The sequence below is a fragment of the Megachile rotundata genome, chromosome 8 (genome assembly GCF_050947335.1).
Source record: "Megachile rotundata isolate GNS110a chromosome 8, iyMegRotu1, whole genome shotgun sequence".
Lineage (NCBI taxonomy): Eukaryota > Metazoa > Arthropoda > Insecta > Hymenoptera > Megachilidae > Megachile > Megachile rotundata.
Genome location: NC_134990.1, coordinates 11,716,992 through 11,742,343, shown reverse-complemented (window position 1 = coordinate 11,742,343; position 25,352 = coordinate 11,716,992). Strand labels below are relative to the sequence as shown.

General features: G+C 37.4%; 2 long non-coding RNA genes across 3 annotated transcripts in view; one reads left to right on the top strand and one right to left on the bottom strand.

Annotated features, from left to right (window-relative positions):
- LOC105663135 (uncharacterized) overlaps nt 1-25,352 on the bottom strand; it is a 94,531-nt gene that overhangs the window by 17,113 nt on the left and 52,066 nt on the right. For both annotated transcript variants that reach the window (XR_013039191.1, XR_013039192.1), the window contains one exon: nt 15,782-15,805. This is a non-coding gene — a long non-coding RNA (uncharacterized LOC105663135). The remainder of the gene's footprint in view (nt 1-15,781; nt 15,806-25,352) is intronic.
- LOC143265018 (uncharacterized) lies at nt 18,669-21,128 on the top strand. Its single transcript, XR_013039058.1, has 2 exons — nt 18,669-19,815; nt 20,790-21,128. It is a non-coding gene; the product is annotated as an uncharacterized LOC143265018 (long non-coding RNA).

The following is a 25,352-nucleotide window of genomic DNA, read 5'->3' as shown; positions in this document are numbered from 1 at the left end:
GTAAACGTCCTCTGCCGCCATATGTGCCATCTAATGTGAAGAAAATACAAAAAATAGTTTCTTTAATATATAAATTTAATTACTGTCGAATTGTTTACGTATCAATTGATTTTGACAACAAAATCAGTCAAAATTAAAACAATGAATTACTCAATTTACGATTGAAGAACAACAAAAGCCATAATTTCATTCTGAAGTCGAACGCGGTTTACGATTCAACGAGCCGTGCGTGGCCACGATTAATTAACGCGAATCAGCGGTTAAAACCGTCGGCGAAATTCGCGACAAATAAGCAAACTATTTACACCGGGGTTTTTGCCAGGAAGGCAACAGGTTGTACAACGAACGGAGAGGTCGAGGAACTTGGCAGAGGTTGAATGTGTCGACATAAGCTTGCAAAGTGTCTTCAATTGCCTGCAAAATGCTGGGGACAAAGTTCCTGAAACTCGCATATGTTCTCGTGATTACCTAAAAGGTTCATTTTGTCCCCGAAAGATTCTAACGCTCGTTAGTTTCCGTGAAATTAACTGGAACTGTGAAATATGCGAAAAGTTCTTCGTCTTGAAATTTCAATTATTGTCCTTTCTTCGAGAACGGGTAATTGCAGAACAGCGACGTTTTAGAAAATTGTTTGAAATATAAGTTTTGTTAATTTTGTTAGCACGAAATTTATTAATAGCTGCTTTTATCAATTTTTATTATGATGGTATGTTCATATGTAATCATATGTGCAACGTATGCAGGTGTCATGTATGTATTATACACATGTACATATGTGGACATTTATTTTTAATATACACATACACGTGTGTGGACATATATTTGTAATATATTCATGTTGTGACATATACACATATGGACACATGTGTATTTATGGCATACACACATGTGGACATATATGTTTTGTGACATACACATACATGAACACGTGTGTATTTGTAACATATTTGTCTGTGGACATATGCGATACTTTCATGGACACATTTGATGCACTTCATACATGGACATACATATATTTATCCATAGACATATTTGACATTTTCATGGACACATATGTATATGTGACATGTACATATGCGGTCATATTTGCCTATGAACATATGTGATACTTCCATGGACACATTTGATGCACTTGATACATGGACATACATGTATTTATCCACGAATATATTTTACATTTCCATGAGCATATGTGTATTTATCATATGTCCATATATGAACACATATGCTCATGGACATATGTGGTATTTCCATGTACACATTCGGTACACTTGATGCATGTACATATAAGTATTTATCTGTGGACACATTCACTATCTCCATCGACACATACGTACATATGTGATACATATGTGTACCTCATATGACCCTCATAAAATTTGCTAATATGAAGATATCATGAACTGCCACATGTGTACCCAGTTAAAGTTCATTAAGAGTGACTGTCTACAGGCTTTTTGGACGAAGGTTTCATCAACGAAAGAGGTGGAGCATTCGGATAGCATTGATCGGTAGAAACCGTTCTATAAACCTGTTAGAAATAATATGAAAAGCGAGCTTATCGTCCGACGAAATAAGTTTGTCGTCACGAGTAAACTAGAACTGTCCTGTGACGGCACAGGTAATCAGAGTCGGAAACTTTGCTCAATTTAACTTTGTTAATAAGCTGCTCCGCTGTGTTCTACGGTTGAAAATCCTTAAGATGAAATTTCTATCTGTCGAACCGCTAACGTCCAGTAAATAAATTAATTGATGTTAATAGGGAATCTTTTTGTTGATTTGCTTTCTTGGATTAGGCTACCATCTTCCCAAACTTCATTTAAGAATTTTACAATTTTATATGTTCTCAAGTTTATTTTTATTTTTAATCATTTATTATGAAGTCAGATCATGTAGTTAGTATCAAATTTTTTAAATGATCATATTCATTGTCTTTAATTTATCAATTTGCTAAGTGACCACATATGTATGTCTTCAATTTATGAATTTGTTAAGTGACCACATATGTATGTCTTTAATTTATGAATTTGTTAAGTGACCACATATGTATGTCTTCAATTTATGAATTTGTTAAGTGACCACATATGTATGTCTTCAGTTTATGAATTTGTTAAGTGACCACATATGTATGTCTTCAATTTATGAATCTGTTAAGTGACCACATATGTATGTCTTCAATTTATGAATTTGTTAAGTGACCACATATGTATGTCTTCAACTTATGAATTTGTTAAGTGACCACATATGTATGTCTTCAACTTATGAATTTGTTAAGTGACCACATATGTATGTCTTCAATTTATGAATTTGCTAAGTGACCACATATGTATATCTTCAATTTATAAATTTGCTAAATGATCACATTTTTATGTCTTCAATTTATGAATTTGCTGAATGATGATGTTTGTATATCTTCAATTTATGAACTTGGTAAGTGAGCAAACATCAATGCCAGTACTTTATGAAACTTCCAAATGACCAAATTTGCAAATTGGTTAGAGAGAACGTATGCTTATCTCAGGTAATATTATTAGTAATCCCTCGCATTGCGTTTGACCTTTAATGCATTCAAATCAACAGGATCAGCAATTACGTGGACCAAACTGCTTCGTGCTTCAAAGTTCTAACGCAATATCTCGTCAAAGATGTCGATAGTAACTCCCGTAAGCGGATCAGGCAAAGTGAACTATGAACTCTATGCGTAAGTAGTTCGTCGTAATACCGTAAATTGATGACTACTGCATTTGCATCCATCGTGATACCGTATATAAATCCCTCGGGGTCTTGATACCAAGCGAAACGGAATTTCATTACCAGTAAACGAGTCATAATACGCTCTATACACACGCGTACACAAATATTTTCCTTACGACTCTATTATACTGGTTCATCATTGTTGTTCCACCGAACTAAATTATTTATACTTTCCAAGTATTTAATAACTTTAGAGGTTCATTTTATACTGTTATCACGAATATTTTCTGGACTTCATTCGACACTATATTTTAATAAACTGCTTGCATATAATAATATTCCTTGATGAGGTACCTGCTCATATGTGTCATATGTGTGTGATGTACCCAGTAAAATATTGCATATCTTCATTAAATTAGAACAAGTCGACACCAAAAGTTCAATGAATCCTCTAAAATTATTTGTAAAATGTTTTGAAGAGTCCAACAGTTATGTGAAATTTGCAAGGTGAGTAAAAATGAAGTTATAAGAATTTTAATCGATAGAAGTGTAACGTTATCGATACCCGTCGGCAACGTTATCTGTAGGCTTCCAATTTGATCCGGACCGTGGGACAGACGTGCTAATTTGCATAAATCGTAAGCAACACCGTAGAGTCGGCTAACAACGTAGAGAGGCAACGAAAGAGAGCGCGGTTGACCGAGAAAGCCGAGATCTTTATGGCAGCAATAAAGCCAAGCTAGCTGGCTTCCAGTTACAAATGACTGCTGGTAGCTGAAAACTATTGCCCCTGGTGTATGCGTGGCCCTGCCGTGGACCCCATAACCCTGTACCAACCCCCTGCTATCAGTCGGCAGTTGCTGACCCCAGTCCCCGTTGCTGGTTAGCTTGAAATAGGACCTCTCGTAAATCCTCGTAACGCCTAACTAACTCCTCCACTAGCTTCGGGTTTTCTTTATAACCATCGTATACGATCCGAGGATTAACTTGCTTAATAATTGTTATTATCTAACCTTTTTCCGACCGGTTCCGAACACCTTCGGGTTGGCGGTATTATATGACGCACTCGTGACGCACTCAGGTTTGTTGTATATTTTTGGAATGTATGAATTTTCAATTTGGGTTTTTTTCAATCGTGACGCACTCATGACGCACTCGTGAGGCACTCGTGACGCATTCACGATGCAATCATGACGCACTCAATGTAGGCATGACGCACTCAATGTAGTCACGACGCGCTCATGACGCACCCTTGACTCGCTCAATGTATTCATGACGCACTCTCGACGCACCCAATGTACTCATGACGCACTCTTGACGCACCCAATGTACTCACGATGCACTCGTGACGCACTCGATGAAGGCGTGACGCACTCGTGACGCACTCGATGAAGGCGTGACGCACTCGTGACGCACTCTTGACTCACTCTGTATTCATGACATACTCTTGACGCACCCAATCTACTCACGACGCACTTGTGACGCACTCAATGTAGGCATGACGCACTCGTGACGCAATCTTGACTCACTCAATGTATTCATGACGCACCCTTGACGCCCCAATCTACTCACGACGCACTCGTGACGCACTCTTGACTCACTCTATGTATTCATGACGCACTCTTGACGCACCCAATCTACTCACGACGCACTCGTGACGCACTCGATGCAGTCACGACGCACTCGTGACGCACCCTCGACTCACTCATGACGCACTCATAGTTCAAGTATTGTAAATTTTCCTGATATTTATGGCAAGCGGGAATTTTCAAGTTAAGTGTACTAATTTACATACAGATGTCCCACAAGTTAGCAAGTGAGTTATGACGCACTCATGACGCATTCGTGAGACGCTGATGACACTCACGACGCACTGACAATGCAATCATGACGCACTCGCGAGGCATTGATGACACTCATGACGCACTTTTGACGCACTCAGAATATTTGGCCTGAAAAAGAAAATTCGGCCATTTGCATTATATTTAACAAAGCTGAATGAAGGCACAAGAGCAAAGTAGCCAACTACATAAATTCGCGGAACATTTTAAAAACACGCAGATTAACAAAAATGTTATAAATAATGGTGCAAAATCCCAAATACCGCACGGTCCGTTTACAATGTAAATACGTTTGAAAGGAGATTTCATTTTTGCCGGTGTGAAAAATTTCCGCTGACATTTTGTTCATACGATGAAACACGATTATAAAAGAGAAAAGGATTTGCAACTCGCGGAATTTTTTATCCAAGGATTATTCCGTGCTTTGAAAGCACGAAAGCAAACAGCGGACCGTGTCGATATTACGTTTAATGCATCTTTTATACGGTGACAGGTTTTGAAAGGGAAAAATTTTTTCGAAAGAAAACCCCCGAAAAAAGAGCACGTTAGGTGAACTGATCAATCATGTCTCCATCGGGGGAGGGGCGGGTGGTTAATTATTTCTAGCGAGATGTGTGATGATAAATGCTGGCCACGGAACACCAACACAGCTTTGTTGCGATAAATTAGCTCTGAAACTCGTCGCGGGATCCGAAGTTCCCGTATTCAAGTTTGAATATTAAGGAAGACTGATGAACACTTTCCGCAACATTTTATAACTTCTGGAAAACTCATTCCGACGTATTAAGCGTTATTAACCCTTTGTTAATCAAGTCCGTAGTTGCGTTACAATTTAACCGCCTATTCCGGATAAATAATGTCTCGTTAGAAATTTTCGATTATTATTTCATTCGTAGTTCATCGAATTATTGCAATTTCAAAGTTCACTGTATTACAAGGCATTCTAATTTTCCGAAATCGAGTATTATTTTTGTGTTGGATTTATACTTTATTTCTGATTCAAGAAATTGGAGTAAATGCATCTGGAAGATCAGTAAAATAGATTAAGATTATAAGACTTCGACTATAAGACATTTAACATTACAGGACATTTGCGGAGTGCGTCACGAGTGCGTCATAGCTGAGGCGCCAACTCGTAGGACATCCACAAATTATTACAGTCAAATTAAAAATTCACACGTACCGAAAATACAAGAAAAATTTACAATACTTGAACTGCGAGTGCGTCATGAGTGCGTCATGACTCACATGCCAACTTGTGGGACATCTGTACGTAAATTAGTACACTTAACTTCAAAATTCCCGTTTGCCAAAAATATGAGGAAAATTTACAATACTTGAACTATGAGTGTGTCATGAGTGCGTCATGATTGCATCGAAGGTGCGTCATGAGTGCGTGACGGTGGAATTACGACGCGTGGAATTACTACACGTGGAAATACGACGAGTGGAATTATTACGCGTGGAATTCCTACGCATGGAATTACGGAGCGTGAATTTACTACGCGTGGAATTACTACGCGTGGAATTACGGCGCGTGGAATTACTAAACGTGAAATTACGACGAGTGGAATTACGACGCGTGGAATTACGGCACGTGAATTTACTACGCGTGGAATTACGATGCGTGGAATTACGGCGCTTGAATTTACTACGCATGGAATTAGTACGCGTGAATTTACTACGCGTGGAATTACCATGCGTGGAATTCCTACGCATGGAATTACGGCGCGTGAATTTAGTAAGCGTGGAATTACTACGCGTGAATTTACTACGCGTGGAATTACCATGCGTGAATTTACTACGCGTGGAATTACGATGCGTGGAATTGCGACGCTTGAATTTACTACGCATGGAATTAGCACGCGTGAATTTACTACGCGTGGAATTACGACGCATGGAATTACGACGCGTGGAATTACAACACATTGAATTACGACGCGTGGAATTACTACACGTGGAATTATTACGCGTGGAATTCCTACGCATGGAATTATGACGCGTGAATTTACTACGCGTGGAATTACTACGCGTGGAATTACGATGCGTGGAATTACTAGGCATGAAATTACGGCGCTTGAATTTACTACGCATGGAATTACTACGCGTGGAATTACCACGTATGGAATTAATATATCTTAATATATATTCTTTAATCCCGTTAATTTGTTATGAAATTTCGAAAAAATTTTAAAAACTCTTTTTATCAATGAGCTGCGCAAAATACTCAATTTTCTTATAGAGAAACTAAATTTAAACTAAAGTAATTCAAAACCTCTCAACCAATGAAAATTTTAATCACCAAAGTGCATAATATTTATCGACAACCAGCAAATGGAGCTCGTAATTAAAATTTCAGATGTAATCCACTCTTGCTCTAAAGAAAACCATCTGATTCTAGAGCACAGAAAAAAAAGTGATCAATCTCTAAGCTCTAACAGCATGAAACAACCGAGGAAGCTAATAACAAACCTAACTAGCTGTTACAAAAGGTTCAGCAATTAAGGAGAGGCGTTCGAATCATTGACTCGAACATAATTAATAACAGTCTCGACGAGAGGCGTGAGACGGCGAAGGCGTTCGAGCGTGCAACGAGCACGAAGCGGAATTTGTTGCAACGATGTTGAATACAGTGGCTAAAAGCTGCTGGAAATCGTGCCGCGAGTGTGACTCGCGTTTCGGAGAAAAGCAAAAGGGGTGGTTTTAGCCGTGGGGAGAATTTGTCGACCCGGTGAAAAGCGAGGCATCGCATATTAATCATGCTATTAACACTCGAAGCGAAAGCCTAAACCGTGGCCAATGGTGCTGAAAACCGTCACGTTTCATTTATAGTCTTGTCGAGCGAGGTGGTGCGTTTTTTAGACAATGGGCTGCAAATTTCAATTTGGTGATATTTCTGGTGATGTTAAGGATAATTGTTTAGGGGGATGTTAGTGGAAGCTGTTTTGTGGGACTCTGTAATGAATTTTGTATACATTGTTTGATTTTCATGTTGTTCGATTCACATATTTTCCAGTTCCAACATTCTCTAATTCCAAGATTTCCCAATTCCCACATTCTCCAATTCCACGATTTCCCATTTCCCACATTCCCCAATTCCAACATTTCCCAATTCCAACATTGTCCAATTTCCACATTCACCAATTCCCACATTCCCCAATTTCCACATTCCCTAATTCGAACATTCCCCAATTTCCACATTCGCCAATTCCCACATTCACCTATTCCCACATTTCCCAATTCCCACGTTCCCCAATTCCCACATTCCCCAATTCCCACATTCCCCAACTCCACAATTCCCCAATTCCCACATTTCCCAATTCCATAATTCCCCAATTCCGACATTCCCCAATTCCAACACCCTCCAATTCCCACATTCCCCAATTCCAACACCTCTAATTCCCACATTCCCCAATTCCAACATTCCCCAATTTCCACACACCCCAATAGTCAAATCCCCAATTCCCAAATTCCCCAATTCCAATCTCTCCAATTCACAAATCCCCAATACCCAAATTCCCAATTCTCAAACCGCCAAATTTCCATCTCCCCATAATTCCCCAACCCCCAAATCCCGCAACCCGCAACTTCCCAAGTCCCCAAATCCCAAAATCTTCAAATCCCCAAATTCTCAACTCCTTAATTCCCACTTGTCCAAACCCCCAAATTCTCCTCCTCTTAATTCCCACTTGTCCAAACCCCCAAATTCCCCAAACTCTCTAGTCCCAAATTTGCAAATCCTCCCCAGCCTTCCTTCTCTCCCCATTCTCATTTTAATTTATCCTTCGCTACGTTGAAAACAAGGGATGTTTATCGTGACACCGCACGCACAAAAAGATGGACACGCATATTAATTATGGTTAGGTTACGGTATTAACACGTGAAGATTGCCTAAACCGTATGGCGAAAAGCGTCAACGTTTCCTTATCGTCCTGTATCACATACTCGTATTTTCGTCGAGCATGCGAAGGGAATAGAGATACACGGTATTAAGGGCGGGGGTGTATAGCACGTTTCGGTGGTGGTGGCAGTGTAAACTGAAACGATGCGAAAATTAATTGCCAGGAACGCTTCGTTCCACCCACTCTTGCCGAACTACCCTTCACCCTTAATTACCAACCACCCCTCTGCACGTTCGAACCCCTGTCGCTTTTCCCAGCCGACCGCTAACCGGTGGAAAAAAAAATCAACGCTTCCAAGCGAAAGATATATAAAACGGTACAATGATCAGGTATCACGGTTTGCTTAATTTCCAGTCTGTCTGGCTGGACACAGCCGCCAGTTCACGTCCGGCAAACTGAACTTGAGGTCAATTTACAGGGGACGGTGAACAGGTACGATTAACCCTGTTTCAACGATATTTGAAAAATTTATTTACTGTATTACTGGTCTAAAAAGTCAGTGGATCATGTGTTACAAATCTGTAAACATTCATACTAGATATTTGAGGAAATGTTGCAAATACTAAATACCAAGTTTGACAAAATATTTGGATATTTATTATGAATAACAATTTACTTATAACAGTTAAAATCTAATTATTAATTAAAAGCACTGTTCATTTGAAGAATGCCTAAAAATATTTTCACAAATTGGTTGATATGAACCCTTCAGTGAAAAGTGAGGTTCGTGGTCAGACACGTAAATATTCACAACAAGAATACTTAATTCAGCTTCATCTTTTAGTATATTAATAAATATGTGAACATTAAAAGTTTTTGCAAGTTTCTTTCGTTTGTTCTTCTTGTAAATAATTAATTTAATTAAACTAGCAATGTTTGGTCACTTGCATTGGTTATGTGTGATCAAGATGGCGGTCAAGTGGAGATCTAGCGGTCACGTGATCATCGTGGCGGTCACGTGACCAACATGGCGGCCACGTGACAATCATGGCGGCCACCGTGTTAATTGTGGAAGTCAAAATGGACAATTGCTATTGTAACGACAGTGTTTAAGTGTGGAAATATTTTCTAAATGATATATTTTAACATTTTTTACAATCTTGATATACTTTAATATCTTGATATTCTTTTTAAAACCTTGATATATTTTATAACCTTAACATTCTTTGAAATCTTGTTATTTTTTACAACCTTGACATTCCCTAAAACCTTGATATTTTATACAACCTTAACATTCCTTGAAACCTTGATATTTTATACTATCTTGACATTCCTTAGAACCTTAATATTTTATACAACCTTGACATTTCTTAAAATCTTGATAATTTTCACAACCTTGACATTTCTTAAAACCTAATATTTTTTACAACCGTGACATTCCTAAAAACCTTGATATTTTTTGAACCTAGATACATTCAAAAATTCTAAATACCTTAAACCATTGTGTGTAAAATTACACAAAACATTTATTACAACAAAATTAAGTCGAAATAAAAAAATTTGATCATACTAAAAATATTATACTAAAAACAATTTTCACAGAAAAGGTACGCGAGCAGACTTATCGATTCGAAAGATAAGATTTCGAAGACGAACGAGCGGAAAAAAGGACTAAGGGCGAAGATACCGGAGGTGTCGCTGCATCGGGAAAATCTCGAAACAAAAGGAAGACGGTGTAATAAAGCGAGTTGTGAACGAAACACGCACCGGAGGCAACAACTACCCCTACAGTTACAATCTTCTTCGATTTCAAGGGGTCGACAGATCAAGCTGCTTACGCAATACCCATTGTATCCTTATAATAAGGACGAGGATGACCCTTTGTATTCGAATAACCCACGCTGCTACTGCGTCTTTTATATCTTACGATTTTCTTGATCTCATCATATTATTTTTAGTTGTACAAATTTTTTTTACAAGGTTACTTTTATTTTGATGCGCTGATTTTTTGGGGTGGAAAATATTTTTTTTTGGGATAGGACTTTTTGGAAGTTTCGGGTGTTTGATGATGTGAAGGAATTATTTTTTGTTAGGGAACAATTTTTTGAAATTTTTTGAAGGTGATGGGCCTTGATGGACAAATTTCCCAAATTTGTCAAATTTCTAAATTCCCCAAATTTGTCAAATTTCCTAAATTCCTCAAATTTCCAAATTCCCTAAATTTTTCAAATTTCCCAAATTTCCTAAATTTCCTGAATTTCCCAAATTTTTCAAATTTCTAAATTCCCCAAATTTGTCAAATTTCCTAAATTCCTCAAATTTCCAAATTCCCTAAATTTTTCAAATTTCCTAAATTTCCTAAATTTTCCAAATTTCCCAAATTTCTCAAATTTCCTAAATTCCCTAAATTTATCAAATTTTCCAAATTTCCTAAATTTCTTAAATTTCCCAAATTCTTCCAATTCTCCAAATTTCTTAAATTTCCGAAACTTCCTAAATTTTCTAAATTTCCCAAATTTCCCAAATTTTCTAAATTTCCTAAATTCCCTAAATTTCTCAAATTTCCCAAATTTCCCAAATTTCCTAAGTTTCCTAAGTTTCCTAAATTTTTTAAATTTCTCAAATTCTTCCAAATTTTCCAAATTTCCCAAATTTGCCAAATTTCTTAAATTACCTCAATTTTCTAAATTTCCTAAATTCCCTAAATTTCGCAAATTTCTCATATTTCTCAAATTCTTCAAATTTCCTAAATTTCCTGAATTTCTTAAATTTCCACAATTTCCTAAATTTCTTAAATTTCCACAATTTCCTAAATTTCTTAAATTTCCACAATTTCCTAAATTTCTTAAATTTCCCAAATTCTTCCAATTTTCCAAATTTCCTAAATTTTCCATATTTCCTGCCATAATCCCCTCCTCACAAAGTTAAACCCAAAAAATCTCCGCAACAGAAACGTCAGCGCCTGTTTGGCACAAAATCGGTCACCGCTATCGAATGTCACGGAACGAAAATGAAATGCGACTCGCAAACGATGAACTTGTGCAACCAACAGATGAACTTGTCAGAACTCGCGAAAAATGTAAAAAAAAAAACTACGGTACACTTCCACTTCAAAATTAGATAAAAATGTTTGTGAATGGTGAAAATTGGTAAAAAAAAAAAAAAGAACAGTCGACTGGTTTCTCGACGGTGAGGTTTGTTTATGAGAGATGTTCGCTCTCAAAGGACGAGCAATGATATTGAATTTTGCCGGCATACCGTTGTGCCAAAGTACAGCGGCGGTTTCAAAGTGCAGGAAGAAAGAGCCGCGGCTTTTACCCGCCATTGAGCTACCCTAAGTGCAATATTGCCGCAGAACGCATCGGTTGAACGCGGACCAGTTAGGAAACCAGAAGGATCGCCGCACGAACGGCTCGTTCGTAATAGGCCGGTAATTGTGTTTGTTAATTGAAATTATGTGATTATTGGATCGATGTGTCGTTCTCGTACAAGAAAATTCGCTTGCGGAGAAATTGCGGGACGAGAACTATAGGTATTTTAGGAATATTTACTATATGTATAAACTGTATTAGTATTTGGGGTGTTAGTAGTATTTCAAATAACGACAAAATGGTGGATATTGGACTGTTAAGGTATTCAAGGTTGATTATTGAGATAAATTGTGGGAGGTAGTTTAGGTATTTGAGGGTATTTATTGAGGTTCATGGGGGAGTTTCAATTTTGGGAAATTATTGGAAGCGTGGTGGTGGACTTTTCAAGGTTTTTTGAATTTTTAAATTAAAAAGTGATGTAGATACCTGGATTTTGTAGGTTCATATCTTGGAATTCCTGTGTCCTTAATTTTTCACATAACTAATTTTCCACTAGCTAACTTCCAACTACCTAATTTCCTACTATCTAAATTCCGACTATCTAATTTCCTAAATCCCCAAGTTGTCACATTCCCAAATTCCTATCTCCAATTTCTCACATTCCTAATTTCCCACTACATAACTTCGTACTACCTAATTTCCCACTACGTAATTTCCCACATCCCCAAATTCCCATATTTCCAAATTCCTATCCCTAATTTCTTACATACCTAATTACCACGTCCCTGATTTCCCACTTCCTAATTTCCCACTACCTAATTTCCCTCATCCCCAAATTCCTATGTCACATTCCTAATTTCCCATTATCTAACTTCCCACTACTTAATTTCCCATATCCTCAAATTCCCATATTTCCAAATTCCTAGCCCTAATTTCTCACATTTCTAATTTCCCACTTCCCTAATTTCCCACTTCCTAATTTCCCACTTCCTAATTTCCCACTACCTAATTTGCCACATCCCCAAATTCCTATGTCCCTAATTTCTCACATTCCTAATTTCCCACTATCTAACTTCCCACTACTTAATTTCCCACATCCCCAAATTGCTATGCCCCCAATTTCTCACATCCCTAATTTCTCAAATCCCCAATTTCCCACATCCCCAAATTCCTATGTCCCTAATTTCTCACATCCCTGATTTCCCACATCCCCAATTTCCCACATCCCCAAATTCCTATGTCCCTAATTTCTCACATCCCAAATTTCACAAATCCCAAATTTCCCACATCCCTAATTTCCCACGTCCCCCGATTCCCATATCCCCAAATTCCTATGCCCCTAATTTCTCACATCCCAAATTTCTCAAATCCCAAATTTCCCACATTCCTAATTTCCCACGTCCCCAAATTCCCACATCCCCAAATTCTTATGTCCCTAATTTCTCACATTCCTAATTTCTCACATCCCAAATTTCTCAAATCCCTAATTTCCCACATCCCCAAATTCCTATGTCCCTAATTTCTCAAATCCCCAAATTCCCACATCCTCAAATTCCCACATCCCCAAATTCCCACATCCCCAAATTCCCACATCCCCAAATTCCCACATCCCCAAATTCCTAAATCCCTAAATTCTCAATACCCCAAATTGCTATACCTCCAAATTCCCATATCCCCAAACTCCTACATCCCTAAATTCCTATTTCCCATTTCATATCCCTTGTTTTAACCTTCCACATCCCTTGTCCCTCCCCCAAACTTCCCAAATTAAAAAATTGAAAGCCTTTCAATTCATCACTCCAAATTTTTCACCCCCAAAATTCTCCTAAATTCCCCTAAATTTTAAAAATACCTAAAATCTCTCTTCATCCCCCACTATTTATCAAATTAATAACTTGCGATTATCGACACGGCAATTACCGAACCTTGTTAAAAATTACACGTTGTAAGCTTACTTCGTTATTCCGAGTGACGTCTCTTTGCCGTCAATTTTTTGCCGTTTTCAAAGCTTCGATGTAGATTGGCAAGTAGACACCGTGAAACACGCGAAAATAAGGAAGCTAGAAAAAGAGAGAACGCAGTCTGCGGAACTCTCTCGAGTAAGAAACGAGGAAAAAGAAAGAAGGGTTATCCAATAGGCTATGTATCGTTACGGATGCAATTAGGTTATTAATTAAGGGTCTAAGCTGCCGGAGAGTGGTTCGTGGGTAGGGAATCTCCTTTCATTGAGTTTTAATGCCCGGCAGAAAGCAATGGTAAGGAGAAAAAATATTCGTAGACGAATGAGAAAGGGAGAATCGCTGCAATCATGCTGATGTTGTTAAGGATAGACTTTTAATTTCACGGATCCTTAATTATTATTTCCAGGGTTAGTTTAAAGGCCAGACCGGTTCCGATATCAATCTGCTACCGTAACTTTGTGTCTGTAATTGAAGGAGCTTTGAACCATTTCGCTCGAAAGAAACACTGCTTTTTTATTGTATGGTCGTACATAAAATACTACTGTCTTTTATTCTTTCTTTGCTGGGATTTTTGAATTGGGCGAAATTTTAGTCAAATTTTGAATTTGATTTATTTGGCGAGATTTATAGGTTCTTTTATTTGGAGTCGAAAGTTTTGATTTTTAAGGTTTTTTTAGGTTTTGGGAGTTTTGAATTTTGTATGTTTTAAGGTTTATATGCCAAATTTTCAAATTCCCCAAATTTTCCAAATTTCTTAAGTTTCCAAATTCCCCAAGTTTCTCAAATTTCCTAAATTTCCAAAGTTTTGACAATTTCCTAACTTTTCCAAATTTTCCAAATTCCCCAAATTTCCTAAATTTCTAAATTCCCCAAGTTTCTCAAATTTCACAAATTTCACAAATTTCTAAATTCTCAAATTCCCCAAATCTCCAAATTCCCAAATTTCCCAAAATTCCTAAATTTCATAAATTTCCCAAATTTCATAAATTTCTCAAATTTTTCAAATTCACCAAATTTCACAAATTTCATAAATTTCTCAAGATTCCCAAATTTCCAGTTTCCAGAATTTTCTAAATTTTGCAAAATCCCCAATTTTTGAATTCCCAAACCTTGAAATCACCAAATCTCTATGTCTCGAAATTTCCAAATCGCCAAATTATCAAAATCCCAAAAAATCCTCAAATTTGCAAATCCCCAAATTCTCAAATCCCCAAATTCCCAAATTTCCAAATCTCCAAATTCTCAAAATTCCAAAATTCTTAAATCCCCAAATCGCCAAATTCCCAAATTTCCAAATTCCCAAATTCTCAAAATTCCAAAATTTTCAAATCCCCAAATTCCCAAATTCTCAAAACTCCAAAATTCTCAAATCCCCAAATCCTCAAATTCCCAAATTTCCAAATTCTCAAAATTCCAAAATTCTCAAATTCCCAAATTCCCAAATTCCCAAATTCTCAAAATTCCAAAATTCTCAAATCCCCAAATTCCCAAATTCTCAAAATTCCAAAATTCTCAAATCCCCAAATCCCCAAATTCCCAAATTTCCAAATTCCCAAATTCTCAAAATTCCAAAATTCTCAAATCCCCAAATCCCCAAATTCCCAAATTCTCAAAATTCTCAAAATTCCAAAATTCTCAAATCCCCAAATCCCCAAATTCCCAAATTTCCAAATTCTCAAAATTCCAAAATTCTCAAATTCCCAAATTCCCAAATTCCCAAATTCTCAAAATTCCAAAATTCTCAAATCCCCAAATCCCCAAATTCCGAAATTTCCAAATTCCCAAATTCTCAAAATTCCAAAATTCTCAAATCCCCGAATCCCCAAATCCCCAAATCCCCAAATTCCCAAATTTCCAAATTCTCAAAATTCCAAAATTCTCAAATCCCCAAATTCCCAAATTCTCAAAATTCCAAAATTCTCAAATCCCCAAATCCCCAAATTCCCAAATTTCCAAATTCCCAAATTCTCAAAATTCCAAAATTCTCAAACCCCAAATTCATAATTGTCCAATTACTCAAATTCCCTAATTCCCACCCTCGAAATCCCCAAATCTTCAAATTCCAAAACTCCCAAAAACCAAAACCCTTCCATCCACCCCCATCTCAACCACAACAATCAAAATTTACATACCATCATCCAGCCAATCCACTCCATCTGAAACACAAAAGAAACCCACAATTAGCACAAAACGTAATCCACCATCTAATTAAAACCTAGTCAAAGACCCCATACATAAATATCGTAAACGAGGATAGAATCTTTCATCCCCCGAACTCGTATCCCGTAAAGTTTCATCATCGACCAACACCCTTTTGCGGGACAAACACGATAAATTTCGGGTTGGCTATCCGTGATACGTGTCCCGATGTTATGTCGTTGATCCAAGCGCATACGTGCGCGCTAAAACGATATTTCACAGGCAGTTTGATGAGCTTCCCACATTAAGCTGGGGGTAAGTAATTATCGACTGAGCAATGACCAGAATGGCCGGGCTGGGCCACTCCCTCCTGGGGTGTCCCAGTGCGTGTCACCACATTAACCATCCCTATACAGACATCGTTCTCATCAAAGTTCAAACGCTGGATATCTCCGATATGTCATTGTAACCTCTGCACGGCTTAATTAACGAGACAGGGGGGAAGCCTAACGGGTAACAACTTTGTCTCTTTTATTGCACTTTCTCAGCTTTTTCTTTCATTTTTTCTTGCACTTTTGAATAAGTGTCTTTTTAGTGCTTGTTTGGTTATTTAGGTGGGATGGATTTGGATGTGGTGGAGGCATATGTGGATGAGTGGGGAGTTAAGGACTTTTGGGGGGGTTAGATTGGAGTTGGGAAGTTAGGGAGTTAGATTTGGGTGCAAGATTATAGATTTCTGTGGGAATTGGGAGAATTCTCACATTGGACGATTCCCACATTGTCCTATTCCCACATTTTCTGATTGCAACGTCTTGCAATTGCGACATTCTCCAATTCCAACATCCTCCAATTCCCACATTCCTCAATTCCCACATGCCCCAATTCCCACATTCCCCAATTCCCACGTTCCCCAATTCCCGCGTTCCCCAATTTCCAAAGGCCCCAATTCCCACATTCCTCAATTCCACGTTCCCCAATTCCCACATTTCCAAATTCCAACACTCCCCAATTCCCACATTCCCCAACTACCAAATTCTCCAATTCCAACATCCTCCAATTCCCACATTCCCCAATTCCCACATGCCGCAATTCCAAAATTCTCCAATTCCAACATCCTCCAATTCCCACATTCCCCAATTCCCACATTCCCCAGTTCCCACATGCCCCAATTCCCACATTCCCTAATTCCCACGTTCCCCAATTCCCACGTTCCTCAATTCCCACATTCCCCAATTCCCACATTTCCCAATTCCAACACTCCCCAATTCCCACATTTCCCAATTTCAACATTCTCCAATTCCAACATCCTCCAATTCCCACATTCCCCAATTCCAACACTCCCCAATTCCACATTCCCCAATTCCCTCATTTCCCAATTCCCACATTCCCCAATTCCAACATCCTCCAACTTCCACATTCCCTAATTCCCACATGTCCCAATTCCCACATTTCCCAATTCCCACATTCCCAAATTCCCAAACTGTCCTATTCCCACATTGTCCAAATCCCAAATTCCTCTGCCACTCATCACTATAAGAAGCAAGGTTGTCCACGATGTAGAGTTTCCTTGATATCTTAGCGCGGATGGATTTGACTGTGGTGGATGCATATGTGGATGCATATGTGGATGATTGTGGAGTTAAGGAGTTTCAGTTGGGGAGTTAGATTGGAGTTAGGAAGTTAGGGAGTTAGATTTGTATGCAAGATTATAGATGTCTGTGGGGAATTTTTCCAATTCCTACATTGCTCTATTCCCACATTGTCCAAATCCCAAATTCCTCTGCTACTCATCACTATAAGAAGCAAGGTTTTCCACGATGTAGAGTTTCCTTGATATCTTAGAGCGGATGGATTTGGTTGAGGTGGATGCATATGTGGATGCATATGTGGATGATTGTGGAGTTAAGGAGTTTCAGTTGGGGAGTTAGATTGGAGTTAGGAAGTTAGGGAGTTAGATTTGTATGCAAGATTATAGATGTCTGTGGGAATTCTTCCAATTCCTACATTGTCCTATTCCAATATTGTCCAATTCACACATTCCTTAATTCTAACCTTCCCGAATTCCCACATCTCCAAATTCCTCTAGCACTCGTCACTATAAGAAGCAAGGTCGTCGAAGATGTACCGGTTCGATTTTCGATGATAGACGAATTGTTGAGAACGAAGGTAAGGAAATGGCAATCGAAAGCAATTCCAGGAGGATATCGTTCCATGTTCACAGGCCAACGTACCTTCGATTCGCTCGTTCGATATCAAACTATCGCAAGTCCAGGAAAGAGCAAACTACAGTTTAGATGCCAAGCACAGCGACCGTATTCCCTACACTCTTCGACTAATGAGAAACTATCGTGGAACGTGATTGCGAAGTTCCGACTCTCGGGAGGATCACCGGAAGCCTGGTCATTCTTTTTTCACAGATCATTCGATGTGTTTTTTTTTTCGTGCTTAAATATTCATTCTCTCGTCGAGGAAATTATCATTTGGAGAAGGCGACGAATAAGGATAGACAAATTGGACGGATGAGCATAGGTTTGTGCTCTTATGTGTCATGTGAGGTGCATGATGTGACGCACTCGATGTGATACATATGGCGTGATGCATACTGCAGTAGGAATGTGTATTGCATACATATGTTCATTTACATATTCATATAGAGATGTATACATATACACATACACATATACACATGTACACATACATATACATATGTTCACGTACATATACACAGGTTCACATACATATACACATGTTCACATACATATAGACAGGTTCACATACATATACACAGGTTCACATACATATACACAGGTTCACATGTACACATATGCACATGTTCACATATGTATACATATATACACATGTGCACATATACACATATTCACATATACACATGTTCACATATGTATACATATATTCACATGTGCGCATATACACATGTTCACATATACACATATACATATGTACATATATACACATGTACGCATATACACATATACACATGTACACATATACACATGTGCACATATACACATATAAACATTCACATACACACACATACACATATGCACATATATTATATATGTACATATAGAGTTCTGTTAAAATACACACTTGTATCTTCACTGTAATTTGATTTTGCCTTCGATTCAAAATTTTAATCCACATTATCAAGGTTGAAAATAAACCTTGCCTAATATTTGAACATACCCTAATTGTCTTAACATCATAATTAGGTGGCTCTCATTTAAGCAACCGTTTAGAAAATGTTAGGTTAAGGAGTTAACATCAAGGTGTAACACAGTGACGAACATTCACTGAATTCCGAAATTAACATAACACACTCGATAGACATTAAATCGCGACCGAATGGACCCAGCCATATTACCTCGCCTCCGAAAGATACTCCAGTTAATTAAATTTCACAAGTTCCTGGCTATTAACGATTTTAATTAGCGTAATTCACGGATACGAAAGGACAATGGAAAATTGAGGTGGTTTTATTCCACTAACTTGTAACGTCTGATTTAATGTGTTCGTTATATTCTCTGTCTACGTACGATGCTAACAATAATTTTTTAAACGATTTTGATATTGTTTGTTCAATGAAGAATTTAATTCAATAGAATTTGTGAAACAAATTCAAATTTTGTTTGTAGGAAAACGAAAGTTGTTTGTCTAAATTATTCTGTGGAGAAGCAAGGAATCGAAGATCAAGGATTGACGGAGACTATATCCGACTTGTTTCGCCGATTTCGTTGGTAACTTCATTAAACTGTGAGAGAGAAGTAGCCCTTTTCCTCCTCGTGACTCGCAATCAGTCGACTCTCATCGACGTTCAGAGCTTCCTCTTGAATTATCACCGGGTCGCTCGAGATGGAGTCAACGTATCCAACTCCGTCTTCCCTTTGACGATCAAGAGAAACCGCTTGTTTCTGGGGAATCGAAAACTCATTACCTTCAAATTCAGTCTTTTCGGATGCTGGGAACCGTCTCTTCACGAACGATGCCTTTGTGATTAATTGTCAAGGTTTAGTTTTATTGGAAGACTTTTTGGTTTAGTTTCATGGGGTTAGATTTGGAGAAGATTCAAGGTTTAATTTTTTAGATTTTTCGGTTTTCAGATTTTTAGGTATTAAGGTTTTTAGATTTTTGGATTTTTGGATTTTTGGATTTTTGGATTTTTGGATTTTTAGAATTTTTGGATTTTTGGATTTTTGGATTTTGGAATTTTTGGATTTTTGGATTTTTGGATTTTTGGATTTTTGGAATTTTTGGATTTTTGGATTTTTGGATTTTTGGATTTTTGGATTTTTGGATTTTGGAATTTTTGGATTTTTGGATTTTTGGATTTTTGGATTTTTATATTTTTAGATTTGTCAATTTTCCAGTTTCTTAATTTTCCCATTTTGCAATTTTCCAATTTCCTAATTTCCCAATTTTCCAATTTTCCAAGTCTCCAATTTCCCAATTTCCTAATTTTCCCATTTTCAAACTCCAATTTCCCAATTTTCTAATTTCTCAATTTCTCAATTTACTAGTTTCCCAATTTCCTAATTCCCCAATTTCCAACAACACAAATTTGCATATTCCTAAATTTCCACAGCACCCAATATCTAAATTTTTAAATGTAATTGCATGAAATTAGAAAATTGGAAACTTGGAAAATTTAATACTTGTTAAATAGTGAAATTTGTGTCAAAAATTTGAAATCTCAACAGTTAAAAGACTTGACAATTTAAAAACTCAAAAATGTCAAAATATTACAGTTAAACTCAACAATTTAAAAATATAAAAATCCCAAAATGTGACATTTTAAAACCTTGATACCCTAACACAAGAATCTAAGAATATCCCCAATTAAATTTTTCAAAATTAATCAAAACGTATAAGTATAAAAAAGAAATTCCCCATAAAATTTACAATGAAAATTACAAAGGTTACAAACCTGTCCCATAGCCAAACAAAACGCTTTATTTATTAATTAACCCTTTGTCCGTCCAGGTCTTTTACAGGAACAAAAGCACAGAAGCTTGCAAGCATAATTTCTTCATAAATAAAGGTGTCACCGTTTACGACGAGATTAATCAAGATTTCGAAATTGCATTCACTTAAGAGCTAATAATACTCATCACAGAATCTCACTCGTCTCGTGTTTGCAAGGGAAACAAGGACGTATAAGAAAATAAGGGATGCAAGCTGTTTTCTCCCCGTAATATTCTACAATGCCTGATCTTTAATTACGCAGGTTATTTTGTCCTGCGAATAAATTACTCCAGATATTTGTTCCTTAGTATAAATATATACATGTATACAAATAAATTTTTTAATATTTCAAGTTTATGCTATTGTTATATTTTATTATTTATTTTATTATTCAAGATTATTGAAATACTATTGTGGACATATATGTGAACATATTATGAGATCATATGTGAACATATTACAGGAACATATGTGAACATATACTATGTGAATATATTATGAAAACATATGTGAACATGTAGTGTGTGAACATATTATGAGAATGTTTTTCCAATTTTCCCAATTCCCAATTTCTCCAGTTCCCACATTGTCCTATTCCCATATTGTCCAATTCCCACATTGTCCTATTCCCACATTCCTCAATTCCACCTTCCCCAATTCCCACATGCCCCAATTCCCACATTCTCCAATTCCACCTTCCCCAATTCCCACATTCCCCAATTCCCACATTCCCCAATTCCACATTCTCCAATTCCCACATGTCCCAATTCCCACATGCCCCAATTCCCACATTCCCCAATTCCCACATTCCCCAATTCCCACATTCCCCAATTCCACATTCTCCAATTCCCACATTTCCCAATTCCCACATTCCCCAATTCCCACATGCCCCAATTCCCACATGCCCCAATTCCCACATTCCCCAATTCTACATTCTCCAATTCCCACATGTCCCAATTCCCACATGCCCCAATTCCCACATTCCCCAATTCCCACATGCCCCAATTCCCACATTCCCCAATTCCACCATGCCCAATTCCCACATTCCCCAATTCCACCATCCCCAATTCCCACATGCCCCAATTCCCACATTCCCCAATTCCCACATTGTCCAACTCCCACAATGTCCAATTCCCACATTATCCACTTCCCACATTGTCCAATTCCTACATTATCCAACTCCCACATTATCCAATTCCCACATTGTCCGACTCCCACATTGCTCACAATCTTCCTCACGACATATTTCAATTTAACAACACATACTTGTAATATCACCTCCAAATTTTACTGCGTTTGTCACATTCTATTGTTACATTCCAAATTGTGTACGAACATGTATACACTACTACACACATTATGTAAATAAACTCGATAAAAATTTGCACATATACATAAATTTCCGAATATAAAAGAAAACAATTGATATAAGCGATCCGAAGGTAAGGCGACGCCCTGTTTAGTACGAACAGTTTGCCTTTTACATTACATTTATTTTACTCGATTTTTCACGGAACAAATGTCTTCGGGGCTTTACCAGTCGGTTAGGAAAATACTTTCATAATACTTGGCCCTCCCGCTTCAACCAAGCGTCCTCTCTTTTCGCCTTTGTTTTCCGCCAAGCTTTACTTTCTTTCTTTCTTGGCTGACAAGGCAGGAGCCAAGGAATAAAATAATAAAGGGAACCGTGGACCGAGACACGACAACCAACCACCCTTCTTCTTTATGTGCCCCTCGGCTCGTGTTTGTTGCGTCTAGTAGCGAGAACTAATATCGCGGATCTTTGATGCTATACAAAGGAAATTTTTTGGATGGCTCCGATGTTGTGATTTGCTGTTACGGGATTTTGGATGAATAACGGAGACGAATTTTGTTCTTTAGGAATTTTAGAGACGTGGTCGCAAGTTGTGTGCTCTTAAATGGTTAACAAAATGGTGCTAATAACCTTGTGTGATAATCTAACCTTGCCAGAATAGTGAATTCTATTAGGTAATTCGAAATACTGCCAGGTGATGTTAGATACGAATAATAGATTCTAAGAGGTAGTTATAGATGATAGGTGGTAGATACTAGGTAATACTGGGTTATTTGCAACATTTGAAATATACAATTGCAAGGGATTGTTATTGGGGATTTGAGAATTGAGGGAATTGGGAAAATTGGGAATTGGACAATGTGGGAATCGGACAATTTCGGAGTCGGACAATGTGGGAATCGGACAATGTGGGAATCGGACAATGTGAGAAACGGACAATGTGAGAATCGGACAATGTGGGAATCGGACAATGTGAGAATCGGACAATGTGGGAAACGGACAATGTGGGAATCGGTCAATGTGGGAAACGGACAATGTGGGAATCGGACAATGTGGGAAACGGACAATGTGGGAAACGGACAATGTGAGAATCGGACAATGTGGGAAACGGACAATGTGGGAAGTGGACAATGTGGGAAACGGACAATGTGGGAATCGGACAATGTGCGAATTGGACAATGTAGAAATTGGGGAATTTAAGTATTTGACCAATTGGGAACTTCAAGTTTGACAATTTGGAGTTTTAAGAGTTTGGCAATTGAAGAATTTGGAAATTTGGATATTTAGACAATTGGAAGTCTTTCGTTTGAGAACTTTTGGATTTAGAAATTTGACGATTTGAAAATTTAGGAATTGGATATTTAGAGACATCCTTACTGACTAACTTGCTATTTCAATTAATATTCTTATTTGGCAATTTTAGATATAACTCGGTCATTTTGGGTATAAGTCGGTCATTTTGGATATCAATCTGCCATTTTTCATATAAGTCAGCCATGTTAATATCAGTCGGCCATATTGGTTTAAGTCGACCATGTTGATATAAGTCAGCCATATTGGTATAAGTCGGCCATACTGATATAAGTCGGCCATGTTGATATAAGTCAGCCATATTGATATATGTCGGCCATGTTGGCATAAGTCAGCCATATTGATATATGTCGGCCATGTTGATATCAGTCGGCCATGTTGATATAAGTCAGCCATATTGATATAAGTCGGCCATGTTGGTATAAGTCAGCCATATTGGTATAGGTCGGCCATGTTGACATAAGTCAGCCATATTGATATTTGTCGGCCATGGTGATATATGTCGGACATGTTGGCATAAGTCAGCCATATTGGTATAAGTCGGCCATACTGATATAAATCAGCCATATTGGTATAAGTCGGCCATAATGATATAAGTGGACCATGTTGATATATGTCGACCATATTGATATAAGTCGGCCATATTGATATAAGTCGGCCATATCGGCAACAAAACCTTACACAAAAACTTCAACCCGTTAATTTAAGCTTCACATCATCTTCACAATTAATTTTGAATAAATTCCACATTCACTAAAGAAATATTCCCTATAATAATCCCCACAAATTAAAACTAGTAAACGAACTAAAAACAAGCAATTACAGAAAATACAACAACCAGAAACCAGAAATGCATAAAAATCTTGTCCAACCTAGTATATCAAAGCTAAACTTCGCAGAAGAAATTTTTATTCGTTAAAACTTTGAATGATGAAGTAAAGGTGATATTTGAATGGTATTCATTATTCCATAATAAAGGAGATCACCGTCAAAGCAGATGAAAATCAGACGGTTAAAGTAACAGAGAATTAAATGAATGAACTCTGGAATTGAAAGAATGAATTTTTAATTGAATGCCTGCATTTTTTCAACTTTCCGTTCATAAATAAGAGAAATTTCTCTTTGTTCGAATAAATTTTCGCGATTTTTAATTATCCGGAATTCAAGAATCCTCCGACTAATAATCTCCGAGAAGATGAAAGTAAATTACGAAGTAACAATGATCTCCGTAACAATAGCGTAATTAAACGATCGAAATTTGATACTGCACGCGCGTAATAATAATTTGCCGGTAAGGTATTTTCCTTGCGAATAATGCATTTAAAGCGCTTAAATATTTGTTTCCCTCGAATCTGTTGCGGATTAAAAGTGTTGAAATCGGATTAATACGCTGGGCGCAATAGAAAAGTCGAATTCAAATATTTGGAGTTCCGGAAGAGGATTTTCCTCCTCCTTGTTCTTCCTACCTAAATAATTATCTCTATGTGCAAAATCTGCAGGTGTTCGACTCCTATTCTCGCTACCTTCTTCGAAATTTAATACTCCGCATACAATTGCTTCGCGTTTAACTTTCTAATGACGTTAAATTCTCCCGGCTTTATATTATTAATGATTGTTTCAAACTGAATCACGACGTAACGATAATTTAACGAGCTTATGGATTCAATTGTGAAAATGTATGCTCAATCACCGACCTTATATTATCAAAATTAAATTGTCAGAATGTCAGTTTCTCAACAAGGTAATATACTATTTTATACAATTTTCAGGGTACTCAGTTTTCAATACGTTATAGTAATAATTTAAAATAATTTTAAAAATGATAATAGAAATAATATTAAGTAGATAATGTATAATAAATAATAATATAATAGAAATTGGGAATTGGGGAAAGTGGGATCTAGGGAATTGTGAATTTTGGAAATTGGGATCTAGAGAATTATGATATTTTGGAA